We start from the raw sequence: 8,139 nt of genomic DNA, 5'->3' as shown, positions 1-8,139 counted from the left end.
GGTGGCCTGTAGCAGACCCCCACCGTAATGTCACCTGTCCCTGCCTTCCCTTTAATCCCGACCCACAAGCTCTCGGTCAGCTCCTCATCCATCTCCAGGCAGAGCTCCATGCACTCCAGCTGGTCATTGACATAGAGGGCGACACCTATAATAGCTCTGACTTGTCAAACATGCTCCTTACTTGCAGGAAGAGCATGTTCTCTTATACAGATACAGTTCTATAAATTACAACTGCATGGCAGGAAATCTTTAGCCAAAACTGTAAAAAATAATCATTATCAAGATTATAAACATATATTTGCATTACAAAGTCAGTGACACTGGCAACTAAATTAAAAAGTTTTAAAACATGTATCTTTACAAAATAACAGCAAAATGTACTAAATTTTAAATTATTGTTTTATCCTAAAGGTGCACAGAATACGTGAAGGCAGATGGATGCTTATCAAGTTATAACTCTGAGCCATAAAACCTCTCTGTTCAAAGTTTCTTATGGTTTCACCTTTAGAAGGAAGACAGGGAGTGACACTGGGACAGCACAACATTCTTCCAGTCACAGCATGGGACAAGTCCGAATATGCACATAATAATAAATAAAATAAAATTAATAAAATAAATACAATGAAAGGAAGTCATGTCTTCCTCCCAGATCCGGTGATGATGAGAAACGGGCACTGCCAACACAGATCTCTTACTGGCTTTAGAGAAACAGTATCTTCTAAGCCTCACAAATGCAATGGTCTCAAGACTGCACCAAAGACAAAGATAAGCCTTGACACTGACAGTCATGCATCAGGTGTCAGAGGTCACTGATGAAAGCCTAAATCACATATGAGCATCATGACCCCTAAAGGCTTCATTTGTCAAGTAAGCTTGAAGCCTTTGCTGTCTATCCACGTTCTTCTTCTAGGCAGACTACAGGTTTCAGTAATCTTCTGAATCTCAGTTCTGACCAGAGAATGAGGTAAAGGATACTCTGATACGTTTTCTGAGGATTAACATCCTCTTCATCACAGCAGTAAACCTATTCACCCACCAGCATAAGAGAGAGGCCTTCCAAAGATTTTTCACAATGCAAAAAATACTGTAGCAAATACAACTATTCTCCACTGAATTCATTATTGCAGGTATTAAACACAAAAGAAACGCATCCAGTCTAATATTTAAATCCCTCTCACTTTTGCAAGACCAAAACAACTTTCTACTAATACATATATAGTAGAAATAGCTATTCAACAGATATAGCTGGAATGAAAACTATTAAGATAAAGACCTATACCATCATCTTTCAGAGCCACATTTTGAAACAGAATCATATTTTAAATAAATCCTTTTTATGAAGGAAGAGTAAAAAGGAATGCTACCACTTACACTTTTTAATCCCATTTGTGCATCACTATCGTGGATGATTAAGACCACCAAATGTAATTAAATTTTTATTACTATACTGTCAGTTAAATCATAGAACTTAACTCTGAAAGTTAACATGTTAAGGAGCTAGAATAAAACCTCAAAATGTAAACAGTAAAATGAAAAGATAAAATTTTTGTTATTGGACAGCGACTATATAATTTTGCTTTAAAGGATTAAGGCTTAATTCAGAAAAAAAACACTAAGATGCAGGGGAATTCATACAGCATGCAGACCATGAATACTAGGAAGCAGCAACAGAATTACTGATAATGCTTTATTGAACAATAGATTTAAAACCCCAGGAAATTGCTTTGGAAACAAATAAATAAATAAATGATTAAAAAAAGATTGCGCTGATTAAACCCAATGCTAAGCAAGTATATGAGACAACATTTAAAAGTCATAGAAAGAAGGAGACAAGGTTGACCACTCGTTGTGAAAAAATATTAATGCAAATTTTAAAACGTACCATATAATTATCAAGAAAATATATATAGTGATTAGAAAATATAACTAACATGAAAAAGTCCATCTATAGATGATACAGTGTAGGTAAATATATTTACTTAGCTATCTGATATGACTATATAAAACACAAAAGGAAAACACTGAAAAGTATTTTTCATCTCTAACAGTAAGAATGATACATACCAAATAATGAGTTAAAATTTAATTCTTGATTGTTAGTTGTTCTGCACTTTATTGGAAAGTATGGCAATGAAAACATAACATCACCTATTTCTAACTATAGACTGTAATTTAGCGTACATGAGAAAAACACTGAGATCGATCAACATTATAGACTCAGTTATTCATGGGTAACATTTTCATAAATTAACACAGAATCAAGAACTATCAGGTTTGGGGGTGCCATGTTGCTGCTGAAGATGTAGATTTTGGGGCAGAATACAAAACTGAGACCCTCTAAGCTAAGGAATGTGAATGATACCTATCTTTAGGTATCATTCTAAGGTCTGGTATTTCTTTTGCTTTTCTAAATTGCCAGTAAATATCAGACTAAAATTCAATAGTCATGCCAATCTGGGTATTTACTGGGCTCCTCTAAATGAAATTATGTTCTGTATAATGAAGTGACCAAATAGAATGTATTTATATTGTACAATATATGTAGTGTTCATGATTACTGGTAGCAACAGAATTTATATCCTGTTATGTTAGACAGAATATAAACATTAAAAATAATAAAAAACCCTCCCAACCTAGAGGCGTAGAATATTAAAAAAATAACTTCCCCATTCCAACATCAACAGGTAAGATACATGCAAACATCTGATCATAACACAACTGTATCTTGTTATTTCCACATTTAGCCTAGCCCATACTCTTATAAATAGAAAACAAGAAGGGATTAAGGGGAAAAAATAGGTCAAGAGTACCTTAAACCACTTGGTTACATAAAATTCTGTTCTAAAACGAAGGGGCTCCATGTAGTATGACAGTCACTTAATTAAACCTGCTGATTACGTTGCAGAAAAGCTTATCACAACCCTTTCTTAATTTTCTCTGATTTCACTAGAAGTCGAAGCTTTCTTGGGAAAGAAAAGGAAGCAGAATAGAAAAGAAAAGTTTGATAAGAACGAATTATAGGAGCAGGTATACCTTATTATAGGTGCATAGTAATGAGTAAAATTTTTACCCTAGGTTATAGGGCTGCATCAAAAGAAGCATGGCCAGCAGGTCACGGGAAGTGATTTTTCCCCTCTATTCCCCTCTCATGAGACCCCCACATGGAGTACTGTGTTCAGCTCTGGAGTCCCCAGCATAAGAAAGACATGGACCTGCTCGAGTGGGTCCAGAGGAAGGCCACGAAGATGATCAGAGGGATGGAACACCTCCCCTGTGAGGACAGGCTGAGAGTTGAGGTCGTTCAGCCTGGAGAGGAGAAGGCTCCGGGGAGACCTTATAGCAGCCTTCCAGTACTTAAAGGGGGCCTACAGGAAAGATGGGGAGGGACTCTTTATCAGGGCGAGGGGTAACGGTTTTAAACTGAAAGAGGGTAGATTTAGGTTAGATATTAGGAAGAAATTCTTTACTGTGAGGGTGGTGAGGCACTGGGACAGGTTGCCCAGAGAAGTTGTGGATGCACCCTCTGTGGAACTGTTCAAGGCCAGATTGGAGGGGGCTTTGAGCAACCTAATCTAATGGAAGGTATCCCTGCCCATGGCAGGGGCGTTGGAACTAAATGATCTTTAAGGTCCCTGCCAACCCAAACCATTCTGGGATCTATGATTCTGTAGTCTAATATTGACGGTCTTATGGCCCTTTTGTTTTGTGCTGGCTGTCATTCCTTGAGTTTTTAGTTTCACTCATCTCACAGCAATTTCTCCGTTAACTTTAATGTCACATCTTCCTTTTATCATTAACCACAAAAGGAATGACTCTGACTAATAAGGGATTACAGCAAGGGGTGGGAGAAGGATGGGAAAACAAAGGGATAGAATCCATTAGCTAAAACCTAGAACCAAGTGTAACTTGTACTGGTTTTGCTCTGGAAACACACACATACACAGATAAGGCAAAACAGTCAAAGTGTTTCTAGAAATGCTTTATGCAGGGAAACCAGCAACTTGTTAGTTTGGTGAATCATGGAGCTGGTTTTGGATGCTACTTCTCTGTTGGTTAAAATCTGGAGCCATTATTTTAATTCCACTTGACATTTTAGCCTTTTCGTTCTTTAATAACACACCATTAAGAAAAGAGCAACTTATTTCAATATTAATTATGCCTAACACGAGTTTCTAAATGCTCAATCCACTATCCTTTGGTTTATAAAGCATTAAAGTTTTACTGTCAATTACCTTTCTCCTGAGCTATACACGGGGACTGAATTATTTCCCAGGCTACTTCTGATGATCCAGAGAGACTAAAGCTCTTAAGGATCCTATTTGAGACAATGGTGAACAATCACTGTGGTATGTGATGTGATCTTCCTAGATACCAAAATTTTTACACAGCAAAGAATTACAGGATACATTCTGCATATCATCAAGAGGAGCTTTAAGAGGATGGGGGTACTCAAGGTGTAGTTCAATGCACAGATGAGACCTAAGGATCCCTAACAATCTCAGTATGAAACAGAGCTGGGCTGAGGTTTAGACTCCGTCCTTAGGCATTCTGCTAATGGCAGACTTACTAGATGACCTCCTTCTGCGTGCAGTTAAGTACAGACTCCTTGGGTCACATAACACTGACACACTATAGGGGCTGTGCTTGACCTGCTTGGCAGGCACACAGAATTCAAAGTGATCCGGGGTTGCTCTTGTCCCAAGTTTTATTTTCTAGCACTGGAACATTTTTGTGGTTTGTCTTTTTCAAATTCTTTCAGAATTTCCATAAACTTCTTTTAGACACCAGATCCTTCACTTCTGTACTAGCTCTTCTGCCAATACTGTGTACTGAGACAAGACCATCTCCCCAGTTCTTACGACACTTCTAATTTATCTGTAGATCTCATTGGCCATTTCAGGATTAAGAAAGAGCTCAAATTGAGATAATAATTTTGTGTGACTGTCGGTCCTTTTCACTAACAACTGTTTTCCAAAACCAGCCTCGTACCTGGTTTAGCATGCAGACTCTGTTCCACATATACTATGACATGTTTGGTTGCATTAAAATACATAGATTGTAACTATGTAGCAATTCCAGCTAACTATTCTTTCACAAAATGTGGGTCATTGCTAACTCAACAAAGATTTTATATAATCTTCTAAATTACTGATGAAAAGTAGTTAACATTGTCCAACAAGTACTGGTTCCTGAGGGCTCACTTTCTGATGACTCTCCAGCAACGAATTAACAACAAAATTTGCTAAAGTTTTTCAATCTGGCCAATGTAGTATTTTAGTTCCATACAAGTATATGGTTTGGGTTTTGATCAAGATGTCATACTGGAAGTAAGGTAAACATACTGTATTCTTTTTATCTATTAGACCAGTAATACCGCCAAAAATGTAATAAGGTTATTTAACAAGATCTATTTTACAAGAAAATATGTTGAGTGGCATTGATTTTTACCATCTAATTCCCCGTTAGCAGAGTTTTTTAAATATTGGCTGGACACTTTTCCTGCTACTGCACTCTAAGAAATTCTGATCCAAGGACTGATTTTAGTTAGCTTGCTTCCACCTTTGTTTTCCTTCATAAATCTAAGCATTCTGTCATTTCTTCAGAGAAGCAGCTACTCCCACCCTAAGGAAAGCTACCACTGTAGCTAAAATACTGCTTCTTCTTCAGACAATGAAGTTAAAATTTTCAGATAAGACCAACGTTTTGCCTCCATCCACAGGAACAGCACCTGGGGACTTCTGTCACAATATTAGATTTTCTAAGTGCCTGTAAATATTCCTGTGTTTCTTCATTAGCACAACCAATACACTGAATCAGCCAGCACTGTCTTTGTACTGAACACATCTTTGTCTGTTTTCACACTATCAGCTGGTTATCTCAGCTTCCCTTTTTAGCTGTTGCTTAGCTCACCACCTCTCTGAATTCACTACCAAAGCCCCATTTAGTTCTCTGCATCATCTTGACATTTCTACTCCCTCATGTAACTATTTAAGTGTCCTAGAAAGAAAAAATAAATATCAAAAAGATCATGTTCACTGCAGTATGATTTAGTTTCTGACTTTCCATTGCTTACTTCCCTCTTTCAGATACTTTTATAATTTCCTTTGATTGATAAAGAAGCAGCATGAACAGAAAAATAACCACTTCCTTACTGTAATGTAGTTTCTTCACTACATTTTAGCAATTAATATTCTAAAATTTTCAGATATGTTCATTCACATTTCAAATTTAAAAATAATTTGAGAAGTTACTAAGAAACAGTGAGCTGCCATCTGGTCAGTTAACAACCGTTGTTCTGAGATCACAATGGAGGTCTTAGTATGTCCTTATCAGATTTGTGTGTACAGATTTTGCTCTCTCTCCCAGCTGGTATTCCCCTTTTCTACAGTGCAATCCAAAGAATCCCCTACACCACTCAAGGAAGTCATTATGACTTTTTTTAGTTCACCTCCACATCAATTATTACAAACACAAGCTATTATTTTTTAACTTGACAACAAAAGGATTTTAACCAGGATTTAAATATCCTGTCATTCAAGAAATGTTTCAGCCTCCAACCTGTGTTACATCTATTCTACAACTTCTACTGACTGCTGGTCCTGTAGTTACTCATCAGGCTAATCTTGCTTCTAATACTGCAATAACTATTGTCATCTTCCTAAAAACGTGCCCAGTGACACCCTAAAATGTTTTACAGCACAGATACTGTAATCTAACTTGAATGAATCTGAAATAAAAAGACTTGTCAGAAATAATCAAGACATTCCTTATTTTTATTCCAGAAAAGAAACAAAACACACAAGGGATACACCAAGTATGAAAACAAACATACACCATGAAAGCACATGACTGATTCCAATGACACTTGGAGAAGGGAACTGCAGAAACATGCAGAAGGACTCTATTGATCAATAAAGAAGTGATGAAACAAATCTATGGATTTTTCACATTGGTGGACTGACTATAATTCAAGCCTTTACTAATTTTGGTAAGGAAACTACTACTTACATTTTAAGTAGCAAAACCAAAAATTATTTGTGTTGTTATCAGATACCTGTGGGACATTGCATTAGCTTTGATATAACCATGTACAGATACCCTAGCAGGTAAATATAAACACCAATTTTATTATATAATCATTTAGGTCGGAAAAGACCCTTAAGATCATCGAGTCCAACCATTAACCTAGCACTGCCAAGTCCACCACTAAGCCATGTCCCTAAGCACCACATCTACATGTCTTTTAAATACCTCCAGGGAAGGTGACTCCACCATTTCCCTGGGAAGCCTGTTCCAATGCTTGATAACCCTTTCGGTGAAGAAATTTTTCCTAATATCCAATCTAAACCTCCCCCTGGCACTTGAGGCCCTTTCCTCTCGTCCTATCACTTGTTACTTGGGAAAAGGGACCGACACCCACCTCACTACAGCCTCCTTTCAGGTAGTTGTAGAGAGCGATGAGGTCTCCCCTGAGCCTCCTCTTCTCCAGACTAAACAACCCCAGTTACCTCAGCCACTCAAGTTCTTTTAAGAAATGCAACCTAGAGTGCTCTACAGGTTTAAATAAAGCGTTTAAAAAAAATTAGCAAAGGAGAGATCAAAATGAAAGCCAAGCAAAAAAGAAATCAATTAAGATTTCAGTATAGAATTTAAGATACTAGAAAAATTAGAGGCAACAGAGACTGACCAAAGCTGACAAGATCACTCTGAAGACTAATGCACAACTTTTCATTGATTAGGGACAGGGAGAAAACAGTGTACAATTAGTTGACACCTCGCTCTGGCTGACTGAGGAGTAGGCAAACAAGAAAAGATATGTGGTATAACTGGCACAATTTGAGCACAGATCAGTGCTGGATGAGAAGTGGAAGTGAGAAATGAGCACAAATTCAGGATCTGTCAGAGAAAAAAAAACAAAAAAATTTCTCTTTTAGAGCAAGTGTCCTGTGGTTGTGTGCCTTTGAGAAAACCAAGGGCAAGTGGAAAGCACTGTTTTGAGCTCATAAGATAGAACTTGGGTAGTGATGATAAACATGAAGCTGAGGATTTGATCAATAGCAGAATCGAGAGAAAGATCATTTTCTGAATCTCTTTAGGAAAACCTTAAAAATACAGATTCTCCCAGAGGGAAAAAAAAAA

General features: G+C 37.3%; 1 protein-coding gene across 1 annotated transcript in view; it reads right to left on the bottom strand.

Annotated features, from left to right (window-relative positions):
- The window catches only part of CFAP47 (cilia and flagella associated protein 47), a 382,585-nt gene that overhangs the window by 196,211 nt on the left and 178,235 nt on the right, over positions 1–8,139 (bottom strand). The gene's annotated exons all lie outside the window — the stretch shown is intronic.

The sequence above is a fragment of the Aptenodytes forsteri genome, unplaced genomic scaffold (genome assembly GCF_000699145.1).
Source record: "Aptenodytes forsteri isolate BGI_AS27 unplaced genomic scaffold, ASM69914v1 Scaffold2, whole genome shotgun sequence".
Lineage (NCBI taxonomy): Eukaryota > Metazoa > Chordata > Aves > Sphenisciformes > Spheniscidae > Aptenodytes > Aptenodytes forsteri.
This window is presented reverse-complemented; position numbering and strand designations above follow the sequence as displayed.